General features: G+C 45.0%; 1 long non-coding RNA gene across 2 annotated transcripts in view; it reads left to right on the plus strand.

Annotated features, from left to right (window-relative positions):
• LOC146859056 (uncharacterized) overlaps positions 1 to 25826 on the plus strand; it is a 320388-nt gene that overhangs the window by 174316 nt on the left and 120246 nt on the right. The window contains exon 2 of one of the 2 annotated variants that reach the window (XR_014979731.1): positions 16842 to 16939. The exons of the other annotated variant lie outside the window; for it this stretch is intronic. This is a non-coding gene — a long non-coding RNA (uncharacterized LOC146859056). The remainder of the gene's footprint in view (positions 1 to 16841; positions 16940 to 25826) is intronic. 2 annotated transcript variants of the gene reach the window in all.

A 25826-nucleotide genomic window follows, 5' to 3' on the forward strand; every position in this document is an offset into this window, starting at 1 on the left:
CCAATTCAAGGTGCTTCCATTTAGAACCACGGATCTTTACTAAGCACCTAGTGCTGGTCACTGCCTTCCAGAAACAGCAAGTTTATCAAGTGTACCCATACCTGAATGACTGGCTCATGAAGGTACTATAAAGGGAAGTGGCAAGATTGCTATGGTCACTGGCATCACTCTATTCCACAAGTTAAGACTGACATTACACACCAACAAGTCTTTACAGAAACACAAACAAAACTTTGGTTCTTGGGAGCGATATTGGACATGCACTTGAGAAAGGCTTTTCCCTTCGTGGAGACACTAATGAACCTTCAATCCATGGCAAGACCTTCTTAGTCAAACAGCTAGCCATGGCCAGGCAAGTACAAATCTCTGTTGGATCAGATGTCATCATGCACTTTTACAGGCTCCAGATGAGACCTGCCCTGTAAGAACTGGACAATTAATGGAAACAGGTTCACAGAACATGGGATAACACAGTGGCGTAACAAAGGCCCCCGCAACCACCGCCGTGCGGGGGAGCCCTCGAGCTCCAGAGCACAGTCTCCAGGCCAGAGAGCTCCTAAATGAGTCTAGTGGAGGATCCCTCCATGTACTTGGTATGGAGGCCCCCTCAAGTTTCGTCAGGGCACTGTTCGAGTCATAAGATGTATAAAGCAGGCACTTATATATTGGTGGTTCCTGGTAAATCACAAAGCAGTGCTTCCTTTCCACCCTCCATTGAGCAGACTAGTGCTCACAACTGATGCCTTTATTGAAGTTTGGGGGGGGTCACACTCAGGAACTGTTGACCAAGGATCTATGGTCAAGCCCAGAAAAGCAGGTCCATTTCAACAACCTTGAGCTCTGTGACATAAGACGCAGTCTGCAGGCATTCCTTCCAAAGCTTAGAGGTAATGTAGTCCTCATCAGAACAGACATCACAACATCAATGTTTTACATCGTCAAGCAGTGTGGAGTGAGGTCTCAACCCCTGTTGGAAGAGGCACACATGATATGGCACTAGGCTATTTCCTATCAAGTGAACACTGCTGTGAAGCACCTCCCTGGATGCCAAAATGATCAGGCAGATGCACTCAGTCAAACATTGATGGATTGACACATGTGAGAGGTCCATCAAGCCTAAGTGGATTACATTTCCTCAAATGGGGTACCCCCCACACTAGACTTGTTTGCTGTCCAGAACAACAGGAAATGCTAGTGTTACGCCAGCAGATTTTGGCAACCAGAGTCTAGGACCGAAGCCTATTCATTAAAATGTCATAACATCTTTGCATACGCCTTTCTGCCATGCACCTGAACTCCAGGGTCCTAAGGAAAACAAAAGCGGAACAATGTACCATGGTTTTGATTGCCCTGGCCTAGTCAAGCCAGTACTGGTTCACTGAGTTCTTGAGCCTATCTGTGTATCCATCAATTCCCTTGAAGATAGACCACAAGCTCCTCTTCAGGCGCAATGAAGAAATACTGTACCACGACCTCTAGTCATTGAAACTAATGGCATGGTACCCGGTGACCTAGAGTTTGGTTATTTAGATCTCACGCCTGACCGTAGAAACATCCTGGTGCAAGCCCAGGCATCAGCTCCGACGAAAATGTATAATACTAAATGGAAGTGTTTCTGTGTCTGGTGCAAAACCAACAGATTTCGTCCAAAGACTATAAAACCGCTCCAAATACTTCCATTTTTGCTGAGCAGAGCAATAAATGGTCTAAAATACTCATCAGTTTGAGTACACCTCACAGCATGTTCACGGTTTCGAAGAGAGAAAGGCAATTTGAGTACCCTGTTCACACAGTGGATCATAAAGCGGGTTCCAAAGGGGCTTTGTACAACATATCCCTGCTGTATGGCGCTCACCGGTACCTTGGGAGCTTAATACTGTCCTAATCCAGCTCATACTGCCTTCATTCAAGCTGATCCATAGAGTGCATCTAATATTGATCTTCTGGAAGAATGTGCTTCTCCTGGTGCTTCCATCAGCTCTCAGAATGGGAAAAACGCATACATTTCTAATGGTTACTTGTATATGCAGATTCTTCACCTGAAGAGCAAACTTCAGGGGTCAGAATAGATCTAGAAAAATGTCAAAACTGTTAAATCACCGGTAGAGGGCCCTGGACCAGTCGACGCTGGAAGTGACATCAAGCAATGTCACCAGGGCCATAAAGTGCTTGCTCTGGTGCACTGGAGTCAGTTATCTTTTTTCCTTGCCTTCCAGGCGGATCTGGAGGTCTCTCTCTCGCTGCAGATTTTTTCCCTCACAAATTACACAACTTTTGCAATATAATGTCTCCCAAAAAATCATGGTTCAAACCCTGTAAGGATTATGAGAGACAGATGACTATTACGGACCCCCGCTCTGTTTGTCTCTGATGCTTAGGGTCTGACCATGACACAGGAGACTGCTCTTCTTGCTTCGGCATGCACCCCAAGACCATAAAAGAGCGGGAGGCCAAACTTTTCATATCTAGAACCAAAGAAGGCCATTAACACTGTAAACTGTCCAGACACCGTTCCCAGCCATCCTCATCTTCCTGGACTGGCAAGAAGAAAAAGAAGCATAGAAAGACTAAGAAGTACTACCAGGGTACGTCCACACCATCACTCTCCATCTCCCACAGGACCTTCATCCTCAGAACTGAAGCTTGTCGACTTGAACCCAGCGGACTCACCTTCATACAGCCCTGCTCCAACTCTGGACTTGGCTTCAGGGCAACTTTTGTCCCTGTGTGCCTCCACCACACGAGACTCCAACATTGGCGCCAAACTTCCCTGATATATATATATATAAAGGGTATATATACTTACATTTTCATTGTAAAGGTATGTGTGGTAAAGGCATATGCGTGGTAAAGACTTGCATGATAAAGGCAATGCGTGGTAAAGGCATTGCATGGTTATGACTGCATGGCAATGGTATGCGAGGTAATGGCATGCAGGGGTCAGTCATACATCCCTCAATGCCATGTATTCCATCAAATTAAAAACAAGAGATGGTTAGGGCAACATCTACCGCACCTATCACTACAATTACATCACATTAGTTTGCAAAAATAAGTAAAACATATGGGTGCATGAGTGTAAGAGATCTGCCGCTATCGACCCTCTTCCAACCAAAACTTTGGTCCAACAGAATTATAATATCACTTAGCACTCCAAATCTGGTCAAAGATGTGAATCTTCAAATTTCACAAAAAGGAAGAATTGTCTGTTTCAATATATTCACACAATTTTCTAAGTTCACATTCTGTTCAGCTCTCTATTAGATATCTTCTCATTGAGATGCATTGATTATAGCTCTAGACAACTTGTTTCCTTCCACATGGGACTTCTTCAAGTTATTGGTTGATATCAGGGCAAAGGTACCCATCCTCAAATTAGGCATAACAGTATGCGGGTATGGTCCCAGGTTACGGTGTAATCTGTTTCTACATGGCGTCCAGAATCGCGTGTTCATAGCGTTGGAAAGTGAACTCAGACAACTGTGTGATTATATTGAAACATGGACGATTATTTATTTTATGTAATTTTGAATAATCACATCTTTGACCAGAGTTGGAGTGCTGAATTATATTATAATTGTCATGTAGCCACGTTCGCTCCTTCAGCATGGCTTCCTATGTTCCTGCCCTTCCATCTGACGCCCTTCTGCACTGCACCATTAAAACCAAACGCTCTTGGAAGAAGAAGCATAGAAGGCCAAACTCAATGAAATCTTTGGGACAGATTCTGACCCCATTGAATTCCTGCACTATGGGTACCAGTAATCTCTGGAGTTTCAGAGATTGTCTTCTGCAAGTTGCTTAGGGGCATATCAGCAACAGACGGCGATAAATATCGCAAAGCGCGCTTAGCGCTTTTATATTTATCGCTGCCTATCGCTGTAATTTATCGCCTGGATAACGCGTTATTAACAACGCGTTACTCCAGGGCGATAAATTTTACATCAAAAGTGGCGTTATGCGGGAATATCGCAGGTAAACCAGCGATATTCCCGCAGCGATAGAAGAAACCTTGATGATAGGGAGATGTGGATTCAGCCACTGAATCCACCTCCCATGTCATAGATAGGGTAGTCATGTAAATTAGCAGACGTAAAATACCGGCGATAACAGTGGTTAACGCTGTATTTTACGTCGCTAAGGGTGTCCTGGGCCGTATTGTAAATACGGAGTAGGGCAGTTAGAGATAATTTTCCCTTAGTTTTTGCAGGGAACGCCTACTTTGCATCTCATTAGAGATGCAAAGTGAGGCGTGAACTAAACAGGAGCTGATTCAAGGAAACACGCGATAGCGTGTCCTTGTAAATAATGCGATAAAATTATCGCCGCTTTTCGGCCGAAAACGGCCGCAAAAGCGGCGATAATTTTTTATCGCCTCGTTGTTAATATGCCCCCAAGTCACTTCTCCAGGACTGGCGAAGGACTTTTCCACTGGACCATCAACACCTGAAGTTTTGTCTTTACATAAAGTCATGTTAAAAGCTGCAGAGGTTTTGGACCTTAAACTACCCAAAGCAGAGACCAAAACCAATGTCCTTACTGAAGTCCTCCTGCCCGCTTCAGCGATAATTGAAACACTTTTTCCTTTCACTGAGGCCCAACTGGAACCTGTTATGACTGCTTGGGAAAAACTCTCATATACTCCGGCAGTCAATCAGCTCATTGGTAGGCCTTGACGGATCTCGCAGAGTTACAAAAAAACTCTGCAAGACTCCATTGAATTCCATGAACAGGCTGAAATAGGCACGTTGTACTGCTTGCGCTGTGATTTATCACCAGGAGCTAATTCACGCTGAAAAATCAGCACCACATAGTGCACCAGAGGGTGCGGCTTCTTGATTTGATTTTGCAGCTGCTCGAGTAGATTTTCTACTCCAGGAGCTTTCTGACGGCGAACGATCACGACTGCATGTGGCCTCCTGCGCTGGAGAAATCTCCTAGTCACCGAAAATTGTGCTGGAGATGCCAAAGCTCATTTGCCACCTTACGTTTTTTGAACACAAGAAAAAACTTTGGTTGGCGAAATTTGGCCGGAAATCCGCATTGCAAGTGTTAACTTGTAATGGTCAAAGTTCCACCAATCCAGACAGCGGAGCAGAATATATCGCCCACCCCAAGTCGTAGGTCTACATTATTGACCAGCTTCTGGTCACCAAGCCTACCTGTTGACACATCAATCACTGGAGAGCCTGGTCATCCGAGCCTCCTGTTCGGGGGTTCAGTCTGAAGGTGCCTTCCATACAGCTCCCTCCAAAATGGTATTGAAGCGTCTTGAGTCCTGGGTCAAAAAGACTTTTTCTGCGGAGAGTATGGCCTTGTGGGACATGGGCCAAATAATCTTGCCACATTTTCCAGCTGATATAAAAGACCATTTCCAGGAGCTTATTTCAGATGGCCTGAATGCCTGCAGCCATTTCATGAAATCTGGGCTTGACACTGGATTCTGCAGTCTGGGCCATGAAAACTTCCATTACTATTTGGAGACATGCTTGGCTTTGAACCTCCAACTTCTGCTTTGATGTCCAAACCAATTAAATGGACCTTCCTTTTGATAGGGTGCGTCTTTTTGGCGATAAAACAGACTCAGCCCTGGGGTGGTTTAAAGCCTACAAGGTCACCGCCAGATCCCTATGCCTACAGCTCCCACCTCCGACCATGGACTACCGGCCTTTATGCCAATTTTGCAGCTTTGGAAGCGGGTTTTCCTTTTGTTTTGAGTTGTTTCAGCTAGCACTTCAACAGCAGTCTAACCCCTCATCAGGCTTTACAGAGGCAGGAGCCAAGAAAAAAGCTGTGGATCCACCTTGCAACCTTCCTCCTCTTCCTCTACAGCCGCAGCCCTAGGAAAGCAGGCCTAGTTTTCTTCATCAACCACACACGGAGCCTGTGGGAGGGCAGGTGTCTCACTTTCTTCCAGCCTGTAAGGCCATTACTTCGGACTAGTGGGTTCTTCAAATCAAAGATAGAGGCTACGCCCTTCCCTTCCTTCTAGCTCCGCCCTCCATCCCACATACTCTCTCTTCTCTAATTTCAAACCATTTGGCCATTCTTCAGCATATGATGGGGACCTCACCTGGAGGATCTGGAGATGAGAGGCCTCTGGTCTCTAGAAAAGCAGGTTCTTCACATCAACTTGCTAGAACTGCAGATGATTTTTCTGGCACTCAAGGTCTTCCTCCCCACCATCGGAAGTCTATCCGTCCACATCTTAACAGATAAAACGATGGTGATGTGGTACGTGAACAAGAAAGGGGGGGTAAGATCTCACCTGCTTAGCCTGGAAGCCGTAAGACTGGTTTTGGGCTCACCGCCAAGGGATCTGGCTCACCGCTAATTACCTAGTGGGGTCTCTGAATATCAGTCAAAAGCCTGAGTCAGCATCAACTTGACGATCATGAGTGGCGTCCTCTACCGGAAGTAGGCCAGAATATCTTTACCCAGTGGGGCACTCATCAGGTGGACTTATTCGCCTCCAAGCAGGCCCAAGTTATTCTCATCACCTCGGATTGGCTGAGAAGGGTGTGGTATGCAGAACTTCTGTGATTCTCCACATGCTCCATGCTTCGCTTCCCTCTCAGGCCAGACCTTCTCTCCCATTAAGAGCAAATGGTTCTACACCCCAATCTCTGAGACCTTTACCCTCAGGCCTGGAGATTGAACAGTGACAACTGAGCATGCTGGAGATTAGTTATTGGATGTCTAACAACTGCCCAAAATAAAACTCATGCAAAACCAAGGTGCTTCTGCTGGGCAACAATACAACATTTTGGTCACCAACCTGGAGGCCACAAGATCCAGGAGCTCTACCTATGACAGCAATACTGGCGGCGAGGACTCAGCCTTCCAGGAGTCTGACTCTCTGCTGTGTCGGAGGGCTCAGGAGAGATTCATCTCCTTCCTCGTTGCAGGGTGGGACCCCACCACCTTCTCAATTCAATCTCCCTGGAACAGCTGCCGAATGGAGCAGCGCGAGGGCTCCAGCTTTCATATCCTCAAGTACTTAGGAACACCAGGTACTCTTCTTTGACAGTCAACACCCCGCACATACCCAAGGCGAGTGCTACCCCCAATTCTGCAGCTCATGTGGGTGATATTGTTGTTAAACACTAACGTCCGTGCTGTCATCAAAGTGGGTGTCTCAAGTTTAAGGGTTGTTACTGATAGAAACGTGCAGTGCTTGTCTCCTGGCGTAACTGACTCTCCTTGCCACACCCACTTAAACCAGGCATACACTTGCAGCATGGCGTAGAAGTTATAATGCAATGCCTTCTCTAAATGTACTACTGCTAGTGCTAATGTGGACGAACGGAGTGCAATTTAATGAGTCACTCTCAAAAGAGCACAGTGCCCCAGGGGGAACAAGAGGAACCCACCCCGTACCTCTAAAGTGGGAGATCTACTGATTTGCTTCACACAAACTTGTATGTCGATTGGAACTCTGCGGAATTCCACAGAGTTTTTAGGTTACTTCATGGAAAACTCTGCGAGCTCTGCCCGCCCTTAGTTTAAAGCCTTGAACGGCCTAGGCAGTGGCAGCTGGTGACATTTGAAAGTGGTGAGGCGTAAAACAATTATCGTACTTCACTGGGGCGATCGAGCGTAGCGAGCGCGTGCCTGAACCACCTACGGGAGGTTCGGGGGGTTCTCCCCCAAGAAATTTTAGAAAAAAGAGTGGGCAAATGGTGCATTTTTAAGCAAACCAGAAGGTGTGAAGAACAGCTCAGTCAATACTACTGTTTAGAGTTGTGGGAGTTAAGAAACCTTATAGAAGTTTGACACATAATGAGAATGCTCTTGGAATATGGAACTAAAATGAACAACAATTTACTGGTACCGCATTAGCACAACTATTCTTAATCATACTGGATAGAACCACAAGCTAACATGTACAATACCATGATTGACAGGGTGATGAACTTACTTGGACTTTACTTCCAGTGAGTCATCTAATTGTCTAGACATCTAAGTAATTAGCCATGCAGAAACATTAATTGTTTAAGGATTCCATCAAGCAGGAAACTAATTTGGTTAAAACGCCGAGGCGAGCGAACAGTGTCTGGGGGAGACAACAACCCTGGACTGACAATTGTCAGCTCTCATTTGCGGCTCTAAAGCAGCAGCCGTTCTTCAGTTTCACCTCTCATCTGTCTTTATTTAAGGGAGTCCGCGGAACAGAGGCAGAAGTATGTTTCTAAAAAGCCACTACAACCCAAGCACATGATTCACATCAACGCTGGCTATCTTGTAATGGATTTTCTGATTTGTTTTGAAAATCAATTACAAGAGGATGATCTGCATACATTCACATGCATGGCATGCATCTCGTAATGTACTGTATTAAAATATAAGAAAATCAATGGCAAGATAGCTGCTGAGCATTTGTGTGCTTGCTTAGAAGGCGTCTGTTGTAAAAAAAAAAAAAAAATTGACAAAGGCGGTAGGTCCGTGCCCAGTACAACAAGTGAGACATATTGGCTTGACAATGTTTTATTTCTTCCTAATGATGCACAATCCATACAGTTTGATTTAATCATCTATCAATAATACGGCGGTGCCATTCCATACAGATGTCAGATTTTGCACTACAAAAAAGATAATTTCTGGCGCATAATATGGTTCAGGAAAGGAATGAAAACTGGAGAGTTCAAGACCGCATCAAACATGGGGAGAAGCTTGACCGACCGCGCAAATTGGATTCTAACATTCCTTCCATCAACAAATCAAAAACCCAACAAATCAAATCTTCTGCAGCCAGCGCTATGAAGTATTAAGGTGAAATGCAGCGCTTTATGAAACTCTGAAATGCGCTAAAATATAATTAACAACAAACAAACCATAACGTGACATAACATACCACATAACACAACGTAGCCTATCAGACCATAACATCCTAACTTGCAGTACAATTATCTGGATAGAATGCAAACCACAGTGCACTGCAGACCCGTGCTAAGTGTGCGGTCGTGAAATGACAGCCAGCCTAGATTAGCTCTGACGTACGATGCTCTCTGATAGCAGAAGGGAAGAGGCTTTACAAAGCCTTGGCTCTTCCGGTCTGTTGTCCACGCACACAGTAACTGAATGTCGCACGTAAGTTGTACATCTGAAGTAGGATCGTGGTCAAACATGCAAACAACGCAACCAACCCATTTCCTTAAATTCCTGAGGGAAGCTATCGGGAGACCATGTGCTAAGAAACCCACCGTGTTAAATTAAGACACTTTGCTGTCCCGGGTTACGTGAGCTGCAAGTAAGAAACTGAGGTTCTGCCAGGAGGGGTCAAAACACAAAACATATGCAGTTCTACTGTCGTGCTGTGTGCAGTCGCGGCTCGCGGGGGAGGGCGGTCGCGCACGGGGGGGGGGGAATGAATTATTAAACAAAAACTAAACTTACCTCATAGCCGGTCCACGCCACCTCTCAGACCTCTGCTCCCCTTGGCGCCTTCACGAACGGCACTGTAGGGGCCTGCCAACCCCTCTCAGCCAATCCTGGCGCTGCCAGCAGCGCCAGGATTGGCTGAGGGCACAGCTTACGCTACGCCCGCCGCCTGCCCATTAGGAGACCGAGGGGCTCCTAATGGGCATGCGCAAGCCAGTGCAAACACAAGTGCGCATGACTGGGCACGGGTGAAAATTCGCTCACCTTCCCCACTCATGCGCACTTGTGCTGCTGCCTGTTGCCCCTGGTCTGACAATCATGTCAGTCAACATGACGCCGGACCGCCCACCCCCTTCAGACTCTGAAGGGGGTGGGCGGTCCGACGTCATGCTGACTGACATGATTGTCAGTTGGTTCTCCCTCGGCGCCTTTGAACATAAGTGTTTACTTAAGTTTAGAAACGCCGTGGGAGTTACCGGCGGGGGGGCTACGCCCCAACGCCCCCAATGGACGCACCGCCACTGGGCCTAGGCCCAGAATATTTGAAACAGAAATTCATCTGGTACCGCTTGTCCAGGAACTTGTGGTCCTCCTTAGCTTTTAATGTGGTGATTCCCAAAGTCAAGAGAGTTCATTGTACAGCTAAAAGATGGAACTCACTCTCTCTTCATCTGAAGAAATGTACATGTCTTCGTTCTTTCTGGAAAGCCCTGAAGACATGGCTTTTTAATCTATAGCTTTATTTTTTCTGTTCCCCTCGTTAGAATCTTCTTCACTAACTTCCATATCTTCGGTTTTCTTTTCTTCAGTAGCAGGAAGTGCCTAGATGTCTTCGGGCAGTAGTGCACCATTTATAAAATTGATTTTCATTTCATTTCATAATTTTATCTGCCCGTCACCACTCCACATATTTTGCTTACTCTGGCAGATGAAGCAACTTTGTTGTGTAGTTTGCGGGCAATGGTTTGAGTGCTTTGCAGGCCAAACTGTCTCTAGTGCTGCAATTTGGGCTTTCGCTTGCTCAGAGGGGTTGTGCTATTGGCAGGGTTTTAAGCATATTTTGCTGCCTTGTCTGCTTTCCTTTGTCTGTCTGATCAGCCATTCCTGTTTAAATCCCCAGTTGATATGTTTTCTGAAAGGTCTAATCAATTGTGTTTCGGTTGCTATCACTTCTGCTAGAAGGGTCAGTGAGTTGCAAGCTCTTAGCTGTCAACCTCCATTCACTACCTTCTTTCCAGACACGTTGGTGTTGTGAACAAGTGCTGCTTTCCTTCCTCAGGTGGTAACTCCCTTCCATCTCAATCAGTCTAACAACCTTCCAACCTTCTAACCTCCACCCCATCCTATGAAAAAGGAGGAGTGATCGCACAGGTTGGATCCTATGCAGGTAGTTACTGCTACCTGGACCACACCAAGGATATCTGATTGGACAACCTGCTCTTTAACAGATACAGTGGAGTCAAAAGAGGTAAGGCAGTGCAAAAGAGAACTCTATCTCAGTGGGTCATACTCTGCAGCAAGACCTGCTACGCCTTAACCAAGAAAGACCATCCTGAACGTATCATAGCCCGTTCTACCAGGGCTAAATCAACCACTTCTGCACTTTCTAGAAGAGTCCCAATTGCTGAGATCTGTAATGGATATGAAATTGGGGGAAGATTCAATATGGTGTATCAGAGGCTGGAATCTGGACTAACTTTTTACAACATACATTATGCCTCTGACACCATTGATCACACCGTTTATTTTATCAGCTAGTCTGTTTAATGACTGCGATCTGAAAAATGGTTTTTTCTTTGACTTATCAATTTTTTTGGCTAGATCAACACTACTCATTGGTCATACACTTATTTTGTACATAAAACAGTGACATATATTTACATTTGTACAGTGACTTCATAACATGTCAAAAATAACACTGCAAGAAATTTTGAAAGCAATCAAAAAAAGCCTATTTTGGCATGACAATAATCATTTGTCCGATACTATTTGACTTAAAGAACTTAAGCCGGTTGGCTCCTATAGTTCTAGCTATTGTTGCGGTCCTGGGCAGAGTCGGATACTTGTGGCTATAAAGAGTTCAACCAAGCATGCAGGTTATGGTCCTTCTGTGTGTTTGCTTGTGTGGAAGAGCTGGTTCTCGATTTGTCTCCCACAGAGGTGTTCACGATCTCTGCTGGTTCGCCGACGCGTTTCGACCTGTGTAGCTAGGGACCTGTGTGGTGTTTATGAGGTCGTCTTCAGGGCTGGTGTGAAGTTGTGATCGGACTTCTATTCCTGTAATTTAATTGCAATAGTGTCTATTTAATTTTTGTGCCGTATTAGAAATGGTGTGAATGAAAAAAGAGTCATGTGTCAACTTACGCTCACTCCGAGACAAGATGGCTTGTCTTCTTTTTATTGCCGTGTTTTGTATGGTGCCAGCTCTCGGGAAATGACTTGCCTCGTATAGGTCTTGCTGGTTTCTTTCTGGGGGACAAGAAGTTAAAGAGATTGGCATCTCCACCCTAGTGTTGGCGCTGATGCTGTGAAATTGGGGGTGTCAAGGATCACTATATAATCTCTACATTCGTGGTGGTTTTTTGCATGGTATTACTGCTGGTGCACTTTAAATAATCATTTTCCTTCGTGCTTGTTACTCGTAGCTTGCATTGATTACACATGCCTTGGAAGTGGTGTTTAGACTATGGGGCGTGACTTCACCTCTATCGCCTTGCTTAGAAATGCCTTGAATGACATTGTGCCTGTCGGGTTTAAACATCTTAAATTGACCGTTTGTGCATGAAAAAATCTCGCACGCATGGACCGGTTCCTAGCGTGGCGCTGGGACGTTTTTTTTTCTTTGCGCGTCTTGCTATTTTCGAGGAGCCCATGTGGGCTTACTGTTTCATACCTCTTTGCTTGTAAATCTTCTAATCCGCTTCTTCGGTGCTCCGTGGTCTCCTCTCTCCTTTCCGGCTACTGGCACTCTTCTGGCGTTCTCGAAGTACTTAGAAGCGCTCTTAGCATTGGTTGATTTATGTGAATGACGGCGCGTTTGCGTGTTCCGTAAGCCTGGTTGCAGCTGTTTTGACTTGAGAGTGTATGTTGTAGTCATGGTGACCCGGTTGTTGTCACTTCCAAAAACACCGATTTGAATAAAACTTTATTTCGCCGCTCCATGTTCAGTGTCACTTCCAAAATCACCGATTTGAATATAACTTTATTTCGCCGCTACATGTTCAGTGACATCCCACGCGATGTCGATTGTTAGTCCTCCTACCCGATTGCGTTGGTTGTGGTCCCTGCCGGGATGAAACTTTATTGGTCCGCGCTTACTGGCTGGCGAGTTGGGGTTTTTTTGGTGCATGAAGGTGTTTAAATGTCATGTGGTTGCTCTCCATTAGGTTGTTGGGATGTCGATTTCACGCTTTGATTTGTTTTCAAACACGTGAACCTTGGAATAAGTGTGTCTGTGTTGTTTAGGTCTACTAAATTCCATGAAATGGAGCTTCATTTTTTTGTGCGTTACTGCAACATGAGGTAGTCATATTTCAAAGTTATTTATTAGCTGAGCAGAATACTGAATGTATAAAGAGGCATCGGGTGTGCTTGCACTTTTGAGCTGGTGTGGGTTACTCGAATGTATTATAAACTGGATGTTGTGTTGCAGAAATTGGCTTTTAGAGGGGATGACATGTCTGGCCCCTATCAAGTGATGTTAGATATTTCCGTCATTTCGTTTAATCCATTTTCTATGGTCCCTAGGAACATTATCGTTTTAGCTTCCACTTTTGAAAGAATTGCGTCTACATTTTTGCCTTGAATATGGCGTAGAACTGTCCACTTAAGTTCATTTGGGCTGTGGTTTTTCTCAATGCAGTGGGAAACCATTGGTGCATTTTGGATTTTGCATTTGATTCTTGATCGGTGTTGCGAGATGCGATTTTTCACGGGTTGTGTCGTTTTTCCGATGTAGGCCTGTGGGCAAGGACATAAAACGCAATAGATGACGTTGTGTGTATTGCAGTTGGTGAAATTCTCATGGATCATGTATTTTTGCCCATACACAAACTTTGTTCCTTCCACTGTGCTGTCGCATGATACGCATGTGCCGCATTTTTTGTGGCCTTTTATGGGAGGTAGTGAAAGCATGGACCTCAATGATGTTGCCGGTTGTTTGTAGTTTGTATTTGCGCGTACCAATTTTTCTCTTATGCTGGTGTTTTTTTTAAGAGCGAAAATTGGTATCTGTGCGAATGATGGAATCCCTTTTACTGTATCCCAATTTTTCCGGATGATCTTTTGCATTTCAGTTGTTCTACTTGAAAAAGTAGTGACGCATACCATTTTCGGGTTTGTTTTGTCTGGTCTTGAAGATAGGAGGGAATCTCTGGGCGTATACCATGCCCTTTTTAATGCTCTCTTCAGCAGTTTTTTGGGGTAATTCCTTTTTAGCAGTTTTTCCATTAGTGAATAAGCGTTCTCGAAATAATCTTCTTTTTTTGAACAGTTTCTCCTAATTCTCAGGAATTGACTGTATGGGAGATTTTCACGTAGGTTCCGTTGGTGGAAACTTGAGAAATGGAGAAATGTGTTTCTGTCAGTTTTTTTGGTATACAGTGTTGTATATAAATGACCATCCTCGTGTCTGATGAGGAGGTCCAGAAAATTCATTTCTGTTCTGTGATGGTTCATGGTAAATTGAATATTTGGACTCCTGTTGTTCAGCCATGTCACAAATGCTTCTAAATCTTGTATCTCACCTCTCCACAGTAGGAAAACATCATCGATGTAACGACGCCACATTTTTATGTGGCCTTCGTATGGGTTGTTGTTATACACCCATTTTTCTTCGTATAGGGCCATAAACATTATGGCCATTTCTGGGGCGAAGGGACATCCCATCGCGGTTCCCGTGACCTGTAGATATTGGGTATCGTTGAAGGAAAAAAAGTTGTTTTTGAGACAAATTTCTGCTAATTGGGCAAGATAGTTTGTTGGGACAGTGTGTGGTCGAACTCTTTTATCGAGGAAAGCTTGTATTGCTTCTAGGCCTTCTTCTTGTGGGATATTTGAATATAGGCTGACAATGTCCAAAGTTACAAGGAATTCATTATCTTTGTCGAAGGGAAAATTTTCAAGCATGATGATGGCCTGCATTGTGTCTTTCACATAACTTGGAGTATCTTTGATCAATGGTTTTAGAAAAGTGTCCACATATTTTGCTGGTCTCTCCAGTATCGAGTTTACTCCTGAAATTATGGGCCTCCCTGGGGGATTCCTGGAGTCTTTGTGCACTTTTGGGAGGACATACATGATGGGTGTCCTGGGGTTATCGTTGATCAAATAGTGTGATTCCTTTGTTGTCAGCCAACCTTCTTCTTTGCCTGTGTTGATGATGGGAAGAAGTTTACTTTTTATTTTCGAGTTCCAGTCATCGTTGGTTTTTCTGTAATATTTTTTGTCCATTAGTTGGCGCTGTACTTCAGCTTCGTATTTGTCCCTCGGCCAGATGACTATTCCTCCGCCCTTGTCCGCCGGTTTGATTATGAAATTTTTGTTGTGTGACAGGTGGTCCAAGGCTTCCGTTTCTTGTTTTGACAGGTTCCATTTCATGAAAGGTTTCTTCCTGTCTAAATTGTCAAGGTCTCTTAAGACGTTCTTCTCAAATGTTAGGAGTTCTACGGGCATATTTTGTGCGTTTGGAAAAAAGGACGATGGGTTTTTCAGACCTGAGAAATTCCGAGAAGTAATTTCTTCTCTATCTTGGAAGAAAACTTTAAGTCTCATTTTTCTGAAGAGTTGAATTATTTCCATTTTCATTTGGGTTAAGTCTGGTCTTGCCGTGGGGATGAATGATAGGCCTTTTTGGAGTACTTTGATTTCGGCTGGAAGGAGGACTTCGTTAGAAAGATTGTATATGGAGCCAATTTCTTCCCTTACCACCGGTATACATTCCTCCTGGTTGTAATCTCTCCCTGGTATTGGTTCGATTGGGGGTTGTACCATCTGTTGGCTCGTGGACGGCCTCTCGGTCGGCTGTTGCCTCTGTCTAAAAAAGGTGCCTGCTGGTAGAACGGCCTTTGTTGAATGTTTCTAGTGTCTGTTGCGCCTTCGCTGTCGCTAGATGTCCCGGATGAAGAAGAGGGTTCTGAGAAGGTGAGAAACCTTCTCTTGCTTCTGCCTCCGTAAGCCTTTAGTATTCCAGTGTTTTGGGGTTGGCTGTAATATTCTTTTTCCAAATAGGGATAAGCTTTGGATATTGAGAAGTTTATTATATCCTTCTGTAGTTTGAATCTTTTGGCTTCTTCAGTGTTCTTTTTGAAGGTCGTATTTTCTTTTTCCAATTTGGATAAGAACATCTTACAGGGAAGAAATTGGCGCAGTCATTAAACAGACTAGCTGATAAAATAAACGGTGTGATCAATGAGATCTGTAATGGTGCAATCTGGGCTTCATTGCACACCTTTGCAAAACACTACTGCGTAGAATCAGAGGTGAGCAGGAATGGACAGTTTGCCAGGTCCATCTTGCAGAATTTCTTTGTCTAACCATCCATCAACCCTCCTCCTGGGTAGGGTATCGCAGTGAAATCTGTTCTACGGGTGAGGAATCTGAAGGTAGAAATATCCATCAAGAGAAAAAGTTACTTACTTGCTGTAACTATCTTTCTGGTGGATACTCTATCCACCTGCAGATTCCTCACCAACCTGCCCACCTCCCCGTTTGAATGATGAGTTATGAGTTATAGAAAAAGTTAAATAGAGCTCATGTTCTGTTCTATCTATATTTTGCTACTACAATCCTTCAATCTGAAGTCTCGCCTTGAAGGCTTTAAAAAATGAAGGGAAACTGACATCGGTGAACCAGGGCATGCTTTTTTTGGCCTCAGTGGCATCGCCTGATAAACTTCCAGTGCAGACCGGGTCCAGAGATCTCTACCAGCGACTCGTCAGCTTTGAAGTTTTCGGGATCCAGTTTCACATCTAGGGTTTGTTCTACAGGTGAAGAATCTGCAGGTAGATAGAGTATCCACCCGAAAGACCTTAATTGCAGGTTAGTAACTTTTTCTTACGGTGAAAGAACCCTTTCTCCACTTACTATGAGCAAAGGTATCTTATGGACCAACCCTAGGTTTATGCCTAAAGTACCTACTGATTTTCACCTGAGTGAACCTCTCATTCTGCATTATTGGATATTTCATAGATTCACATGCTTAAAATCATCCCTGACGTTGGGAGCTGGAGTTCGATGATTGGGATAATTCAAGCATGTGAATCTATGAAAAACACCCATACTGGAGACCTTCAGTTACAGGTGTGTAACTATTTTCTTCTGCACTCCTTTTTCCAAAATCCCTTAACTTTAGCAGAAAGTCATTGCATGTGCTTGATGTTGTAGGGGCATTTAGTGATACATGGACAAAACGAAAGACTTTCGCTTTTCTGATTGGTTATTTGTTTCCTTCTGCTGTCCAGGGATAGGCTGACCCCTGACAAAACAACGACTAGAGCGTTGGCTCTCAGCCTACATCACCTTTTACCACAACAAGGCAAAGCATCCACTCCAGTGAAAGGTGAGGGAGCATTCCACCAGGATCATGGCAACAACAACAGGTGTCTACACGGGTATGGCTTTGCAAGGCATCTGCCGTTCAGCTATCTTGAAGAGCAGGCACATGTTCACAAAGAACTACTGTCTTTAGGTGAAAGTGGCAGCCAACACGACAGTGGCACAGCCATTCCTCCATAACCTGTTTCAGGAAAGGTGAGCCTGCTTCCCGCTTCAGTCTAATTTTTATGTACCGCTTTCTATTCTGATTCAAGCATGTGTATATATGAAACATCCAATGCTGGAGAAAATATAACTTACTTATGTGTGTAACTCCAGTTGTCCAGTGATGGTATCTTTCATAAATACACTTGTGGCCCTCCCTGCTCCCTAATCAGATGCTCATTTATTATTTACTCTACTCACATCTTGTGCTGAAATCTGAGCTCTGGAGGACTCTGGGGGACATAGGAGAGTGTTATAATCTACTTGTTGGTTAATGCATCCTCCCTGTTGTTGTTCTCTGCCTTGCTGCTCTGAAAATGGTAAAATGTCATTGGAATGTTCAAAGTGTTTGTGATTGAGGAAGAATCAGTTGGAGTAGATGGTCTGAGCAGCCAGGAGGCTGCTCCTGGTGGGGCATGATATGGATCTTACCATCTTCCTGTAACCTGTAACTCAAGAAGTAACGTGATGAATAAATCCATAACCTTTATCTACAAGACTTGTCTACATACCGTCTTTAATTTTATTAGAGAGCAATCACTTCCCCCTCATTAGTTGAAGTTCATATTCTTTTAAATGAAGTTAGGAAACACTGTTGAGGCCCATATCCATTTTAGCACTGCTTACTGCTATTTAATTTTTCCATGGACCCAGCTTGATGACGGGGAAATGATTCAAGCATGTGAATATATAAACAATACCAACGCTAAAGAACTAGAGTTACAGGTAAGTAGCTAATTTCGATTTGCAGGTTGCTTAATTTCTGCCTCAGAGTTTCATTCACACAGTGTTTTTTAGGTCTCGCTGAGCCCCAGCGCTTGCGCTGGCTCGAAGAGACATTTTGTATGTGGGATTTTCAAAGTGCTGCTGGCTGGCCTAACGCTTGCGTTCACGCGATCGTGCACGCGCGCAGCCGGCCGCCAACAGCACTTTGAAAACTTGTGTGCGTCATCACGATCACTTTCGCTTTCAGAGCGATCGCGATGACGCACGTGCACACACAACTCCCGCTTCTCCCCCTCCCCCACCACATTTTGCGTCTCCGGCCGCTCGTTTTTTATTGTCAGAGGTCAGCCATTTATGAAGGGCCGTATAACTCCCTCAAGCTGCACCCACACAAGTTATTGTAAACGCCCTCTTTAATGATCAGTGAGAAGAAAAACCACACCTAACTCCAATCCCTTCAGGACTCAAATACACCCAGACTACTGTCAACCCAAGCGAGTGAAATAAGAAGCAATGCACAGCATGCACACACGTGGTAGAAAGCAACACAAACAGAATACGTAAACAGCCAAACAGTACGGGATCCCACATAAATATGCATAATAAATGACTGAAATAAATAAAGTTAGACAAACTGCTGGACTAATTCCAATGTCGGCATACGCAGCAAGGCCTTCTGGGAGTGAGGAGGATCACACGGAAGACAGAGTGTAAGGTATACAGTGCAGAATGGCCTTTAATGCAGGTCACAAATACTGACAACACAGATACCGGGGTATCTTACTCTCCACTATGAGCGCACTACCAGAAGTACATATGTATTACACACAGGTTTACCCGAGGGGGAAACTTTCTACCATACATCAGCTAACTCATTTTAGTTTGGTGGTCCGAATTACCACACTAAAAATGAAGCAATCATACATTTAAGCGCCTTGACAACACCTACGTGCTGTGAGGGAGAAGCTGAGTGACCACGACTGGTAGGCTGAAGTTTTACCATTTTGGGAGTGATGTGCCGGCGGTGCTGTAGGTAGTCACTGGGGGTATCGACGGAGGCGCTCTCAGCTTGCATCATGGCTTCAAAGCAAGCATCACATGCCCTCCATTTACGCAGCTCTGATGTTCATGCATGTTCGAGCGTGGGTAGTGCTGTACTGAGCTTGTCTACCTTTAGGAAGTGAAGGATAGTACATGCATGACTAGTTTTCTGCGGTGTGTATCGTTTCTGCTGAAGGCATCAGCAAAAGCTGCTGTGCAACGCAGGTGACTCCACGCCATGGCTGAATCCACTAGCAGTACTGCAGCCTCCAGCACCGTCACTGTGACCACCTGCGGCAACAGCGAACTGGTAGAATACTGTAGTATCTGTTTACATTTTTCTTCCATTAAGTTTCTGTATTATTAACTAATCATATTTTTAATAATCAAACACCAGCGGATACATCTTATTTTGCATGACGGGTCACGTTTAACTATTTGCTCATACAAGAACTTCCTTCCACTTCGCGAGTTCTCTGCATACGATTCTTGGAGAATGAGAGTAAACCCCATTTTTAAAAGTATAAGAGCAAGCACTTTATTTACTTCTTGCCTTACACGGAGTTCTGTGAGAGTACCAAAGTGTTTTAGTGGAGTAATAAGGCAGCTAGTAAATACTAATAACCAGCGTTTATTCTGTGAAAAAGGTAAGTGCAGGGCCCCAAAGTTTTTCTTAGGAGCCTAGCAGTCTACTTTAGTCTCGATTCCCCTGCATACTCATTCTTCCACGACTCTGCACTTTCTGACTGTCGATCTCAATCATGCAGGTCATTTTTCATCACTGTTTTCTCAGACTCTCACTGTTTTCCTAGCTTTGGCTTCCCCCATTCTCCCTTTCCTGCCTTTTCCCTCTTGGTCTGATTCAAAGAGACATGATGAAAAATTAGAGATCCACGTCTTGTCTATTAATTGGCCCAGTTCCTCTTAATAAAGATAGGTATTAAAATTATGGGCTGCAAGATGGCCTGCATTGCCTTGTGGACTAACGCATAAACTAGAGAAATCCATGTGTTTTGTATACTTCTTGTTCAGATTCAGACGTCAGGCCTGTATCATCCATGCCTGAAAGCAGTTCAGGTTGCACATGCTTCCTAATGGCAGGGCCATTAGTCGCAAAAGTGCATAAATAGAAATATTTTTAGGCAGATACAGCCTTAGTTATTGGATTCTGGTTCTGGTTCATGGGCGTGGCCCTGTTCAGCCGAGGATTTATGTAAATGTGCCTGCCCTCTGTAAGTAAAGTTGCTGTGCCTGAGCTGAGCTCTGCATTGCAGTCACTGTCTGCAGTCTGCACAAAGTTGAGCTCAGTGTCAGTGAGGCTGGCTCACACTCCGTGTTGGGTCCTCTCTAACATCCTAGTGCCCTTCCATTTTTAGGTCTCGCCTGACCCAGCGCATGTGCTGGTCTGGCGAGACATTTTGTGAGGGCTCCAAAAAGTGCTACCAGGCCTGCCTAGAGCTACAGTGCAAGTGCGCGGGCGCGCGCGCGCGTCGCGCTTTACCGCGATTACTTTCACTTTGGCGGCCGCGCGGCCGCTTTGATGTTCTCGCTAGGCTTCAATAGATTGCAGCAGTTAAAACAAGCATTGGCATAGCCAATAGGTCTCCTGTATCTGTGGTTTCCCCCCCCTCGTCACACCCCCTGAGCACTTTTCGGTTTTTATCCTGGAATATTGCCGGCCTAAAGCGAAACCTCGTTGATCCTGTATGGAATGAGTTTATTAACTCCTTTGATGTTATTCTTTTCCAGGAAACTTGGAGCTTGGGCGTTGTCCATAGATCTGGGTTCACCGCTTTCTTTGTACCAGCGACTAGCTCAGTTAGAGGACGCCCTTCGGGGGGTGTTTTAATATGGATTAGTATTGACCTGAACTGGCAAATCAAACAAATTTCTAGTGTGTCTCAAGACCTCTTGCATTTATCTATTGCTGGGTTAGCATCCCACCCCGGCTTAGAAATATTTAATATTTACGCACGAGGTTCATCAGGTGCACAGGCGTGCCCCACGTTATTAAATCTCGAGTCTGAACTTTCAACCATTCGTACAGATTCGGGTGTTGTGGTCGCTGGTGACTTCAATTGCACCTTTGAACCTCTCAGCGACGACAACATCCTGGGCACGGACGAGGATGACTCAAGGCGAGGTATTCCCCTGCTTAGCCTTCCACCTCTTAAAAAGTGGTCTAAAAGAGCTGTGCAGCTTAATGCCCTGGCTATGGAATTCAACCTTAGGGCCACTAACGGCAGAACATGTTCAGATACAAGGGGAGCGCCCACATTTATTAGAACTAAAGCCCCATCACGCATTGATTACATTCTGCTGGATGTCGAGTTGTGGCCGGGTCTCATTGATATGGAAGTCATCTCTAGGTATGAGAGCGACCACAACCCGCTTACCATGCAACTTAAGCGTGAGCTGTTCACTACATCTACCGAGTCTACCAGTATCAAGCCACTTTGGTCTAGAGAGGTTGTTCCGTCCAACTGTAATAGACGTCTAAAATGGCCCATAGTTGCCAAACGAGAGCTGGACCTAGGTAAGATCCAAAATATTCTGAGAAACAGTATAAAATCAATGGAGTTAGATCCGGACGGAGCCACCAAAGTCTCCTTGTCTATGAAGACTCCAAACGAGATCTACATGGAGACCATTACTAAGGTGGGGAAGTTTTTTGAAGTTAATACTAAAGGGGACCGCAAGTCATCTAGACCGCTTACAGGAAATGTATGGTTTACGAATGACTGCAGAGAAAAGAGACAGGACCTGGTTAGGGCTCTTAAAGAAAGGGATCAGCATTTTATTACCCATGCCCGGAAATCATACTATAGTTCAATTAAAAAGGCCAAGCGTGCATGGGATGAAGCCCATTGGCAGGATTTGAAGCACGCCGCGCGATTAAAAGACTCCACTCGGTTCTGGGACCTTATTAACATCAGCTCAAGAGGAGGGGCAGACCCAATCCCAAACCATATAACCGAGCAGCAGTGGTTTGACCATTTTTCTGGCCTATACTCCCCTGGTGAAGAGTGCCCTCTAGAGACTATGGATTTTGTGCCAGAGGTTGTACTCCCCTCCGGGGAGGGGGACCAGTTCGGTCTCACTGAAATTCAATCAGCCATAAATATGATAGCACCCGGCAAGGCAGCCGGACCAGATGGTCTTCCTGGCGACCTCTTACTTTACGACAGAGAACTATGGGCTGTGTTTATTCACCGTACCCTGAATAACATAGCAAGGGGTCATTCAGTGCCAGACTCCTGGAAGGGGGCCGAGGTGGTGGCCATCTTTAAAAAAGGAGATAGAGAGGACCCTGCCAACTACAGACCAATTAGCTTAATTGATGTGATCCAAAAAGTGGTAGGCAGGGTCCTCCTAACCAGGATCAAAGCCTGGATTGATGAGGGCGGCATCCTGTCTCACTTCCAGGCGGGCTTTAGGCAGGGTGTCGGGACCATCGACCAGGTTTTCAGATTTTCTATACTATACTGGAAGTCTGTTATTATTGATGGGGGTAGCCTTTATCTGGCATTTATCGACCTCAAAACAGCCTTTGACTTGGTACCCCGGTCCAGGCTGTGGCAAGTTCTGGCTGATCTAGGTATTCCCCCATTTATTCTGGATCTCCTTAGACGTCTTCATGATGGCAATTTTGCAAAGGTCAGGTGGGGACAACAGGGCCAGCTGACAGGGAGAATAGCAGTAAGGAGAGGTGTCCGCCAGGGTTGTGTTCTGGCACCGACCCTGTTCTCCCTCTTTATAAATGGGGTGGCAGACTTTTTGAGGGTTGACGGGGTCGATGCCCCAACCCTGAGCGGGGAAAGAACACCCTCTCTGCTTTTTGCTGATGATACACTACTTATCTCCAAGAGCCCTATGGGCCTTCAAAAACTCCTCTCTCGTTTTACCGAGTTTTGTATCTCTAGGGGCCTCAAGATTAACACATCAAAGACCAAGCTCATGGCCATGTCCCCCTCCAAAAGGTTTAGGAATAACATCAGTGTGGACAATTGCCATTTGGAGCTTGTAACTGCTTTTGATTATCTTGGGGTGAGGGTCAACAGTAAATTGAATTGGGCTCCCCACCTTTCCAAAATGCTCCTGCTCCATAAACGGGCCGCAGGTGCTATTGTTAGACACCAGGAATTATCATTTAGCCGACCAATAGCTGCAGCGGTTATGGTCTACCAGGGGAAGGCACTTTCTGCCTCCCTATACGGGGCAGAACTATGGGGTTTTGAAAATTTAGCAGAGTTAACAAAATCGGAGAACTGTTTCTTTAGAGCTATCCTCTCACTCCCTCAATCCACCCCATTAGTTCCTCTTCGCAGTGACCTTGGTATACATCCCATAAATGATATTGCTAGACTGCGCCCCGTGCTATACTGGGTCAGGCTCAGAAGATCTCCGGATTTAAGTCAGTATGCTGCGGCCCTGGATGATATATTACACCTCAGAGCCAGTTATAAGATCCCTTGGCTATTCAAATGAAAACATCTGGTGTATGCGTTGGGTTTGGGAGAGTATTGGGAGAGCCAGCAGCCACCTCCTAAACCCATTATGAAAAAAATCTACTGGGACTGGATTACTGCTGCAACCTTAAGGTCGCAGCAAGGTCCCCTTACTGAAAAATTTCTAGCCGTAAAACCTGTTCCTAGATTGGAGATTCTTCTGGATTTTATTGAATCCCCGTATGATAGGGCATTGTATCTTAAATTAAGATACGGTACACTCCCACTATCCGAGTTTCAAGGTGGATGGAGAGATGGATCGGAGGTTGGAAAAGGCTGCCCAGGCTGTGCCTCCACCAAGGAATCCATTGGTCATTTTCTGTTTGCTTGTCAGGCCTATAAACATCCTAGGTCTAGTTGGCTGAAACCTATTTGTGCCAACCTGGGTTGCAGGTCGCACTTGGTGGCCTTGCGCATTTTAACGTATGAGACATCCGTGCCCAGTGTTATCTGCGGAACTGCCAAATTTTTGGGCAGGGCTTGGAGGATTAGACAGAGGCTTCTTGAGAAGCACCAACTCCCGAGTAAAACTCCATCTTTAACACCTCTGCCCTAGTTTCTAAATCTTCAAGCAAAGATGCTGTCTGATTCTACCTCTCTTGGTACTTCTTACTATTAAATTATTCTTCATGTCGTCTTTCAGGCAATGAATTATGTTGTTTTAATCATGTCAATATTTTACTTGTATATATGGGGTACTGTTGTTGTAATGGGCTTTTTTATTCAATACTGTTTTAATAATGTTTTATACTTTTATGATATTCTATATATCGAATAAAGTTACTACAACAACAATAGGTCTCGCTTTTTGACCTTATACGTGTTTAGTTATGCAACTGATGCATGGCTAAACACTTATAAGGTCCCAAAGGCGAGACCTATTGGCTATGCCAATGCTTGTCTTTTTTGTGGCTCACCACATACGTTTTCCTGCCATGTTAATTCCTCTTTTGGAATGAATATAAAATGATTTAAAAGTAAATGTATTGCGCCCAGTTACTGAACTCGCACTGAAATCCTCAGACATCCGTGCTCCAAATTGCTTTGACTGTTTAAGATCATTGCAACCCTGCATATTAAATTTGCACTGACCGGAGCAACATCCTGCCTGAGTTTAGCCACTCCTCTGATCTGTCTACAACACCTCTCCACCCGCAGAGCACCACCTTCCCCAATCATATTCTGCCCTTGTTGCATCTACTGTACTCCACTTCCTCATGAATGACCAGTCCTCCACCTGTGCCTTTTCACATCTTCCGACAAAGCCAGAAGTGCTCTTTGTGCACTTAGCCAAACCTGCTACCTATTCGTGATCTTCACAACCAGCATCTTACTCCAGCCGTGCACCAAGCTCACAGTATGTGTCCTTCTGATCACGTTGGTTACAGCTTCTTCCTGTATGCTTGCTCTCACCTTTGTTTTATCCTTCTACTGCTGCCTTTGTTTTCTTACCCAGACAACTACACCACCCTAAGGCTTCTGTTTGTCCCTACACCCTACCGCACCATTCACAAACTCATAACCTCTGAGCCTGCATTCCACCACGTGAAATCCCTTCTCGCTCTAGATTCCTCGGTTTATCCCTATCAGCACCACTCTTCTCAAGCTGACACACAACTTGACATCAGAAGACATTCCATTTGGCAAAAGGGATGTTGTATGCACACATGACGTGCTTGAAACATTCTCTTTTGAAAATCTTCGGGTAAATGTCATAGAGGTTGCAAAGAGGAGTCTTACTGTGGGATGACATGCCTTCCCCATGTCCAGGGTATAGCCACTCTTCTTTTCTGGCCTCCAGCCTGATCCTGGGGAAGAATGAAGCAGCTTTTAAAGCAGCGCTGAAAAGAAAACTGCCCCGTTTAAAACACGGTTCCTTGTTATTTCAACATCCATGGAACTAACTGAAAGCCCGGGACCCTATTCCCAGACTGGTTATTGCATCCAAAATGTAATTACAGGCGACTGGGTCAAATGTTTTCAGAGATGGCTCTCTGCAGCCGTAATGTAGAACTTGCCCGCCAAAAAGGGCCGCTTCGACTCATTCCTGAACACTCCCAGCCCAGCTGCAGCAACGCAGCGCCTCTCGCCTGGCGTGGGACCAGCGTGGCTTTCCAGGCTTGTAAAACAGAAAAAATATGATTCAATTGTTTATGAACGAAGGACTCAAAAATATATGTTTTTTATAAGCGCTGGAAGATTGAAAATGGGTCGCGTGCTTTTTGATGGTTCCCATCTGATGGGAGGGAAAAGTTGGAGCCGCATTAGCTCTGTCTGTGCAGGACAAGCCGCGTTTATCAGTTAGACGCCGAGGAATGCGGACGGCTGTTTGCCTTTTGGTGCATTGGCAAGTGCTCTATTATTGGACACGCCACAGACATCTCTTAAGTACTTTACTTAAAGAGCACTGCG

The sequence above is a fragment of the Triturus cristatus genome, chromosome 3_2 (assembly GCF_964204655.1).
Source record: "Triturus cristatus chromosome 3_2, aTriCri1.1, whole genome shotgun sequence".
NCBI classification, from domain to species: Eukaryota; Metazoa; Chordata; class Amphibia; order Caudata; family Salamandridae; genus Triturus; species Triturus cristatus.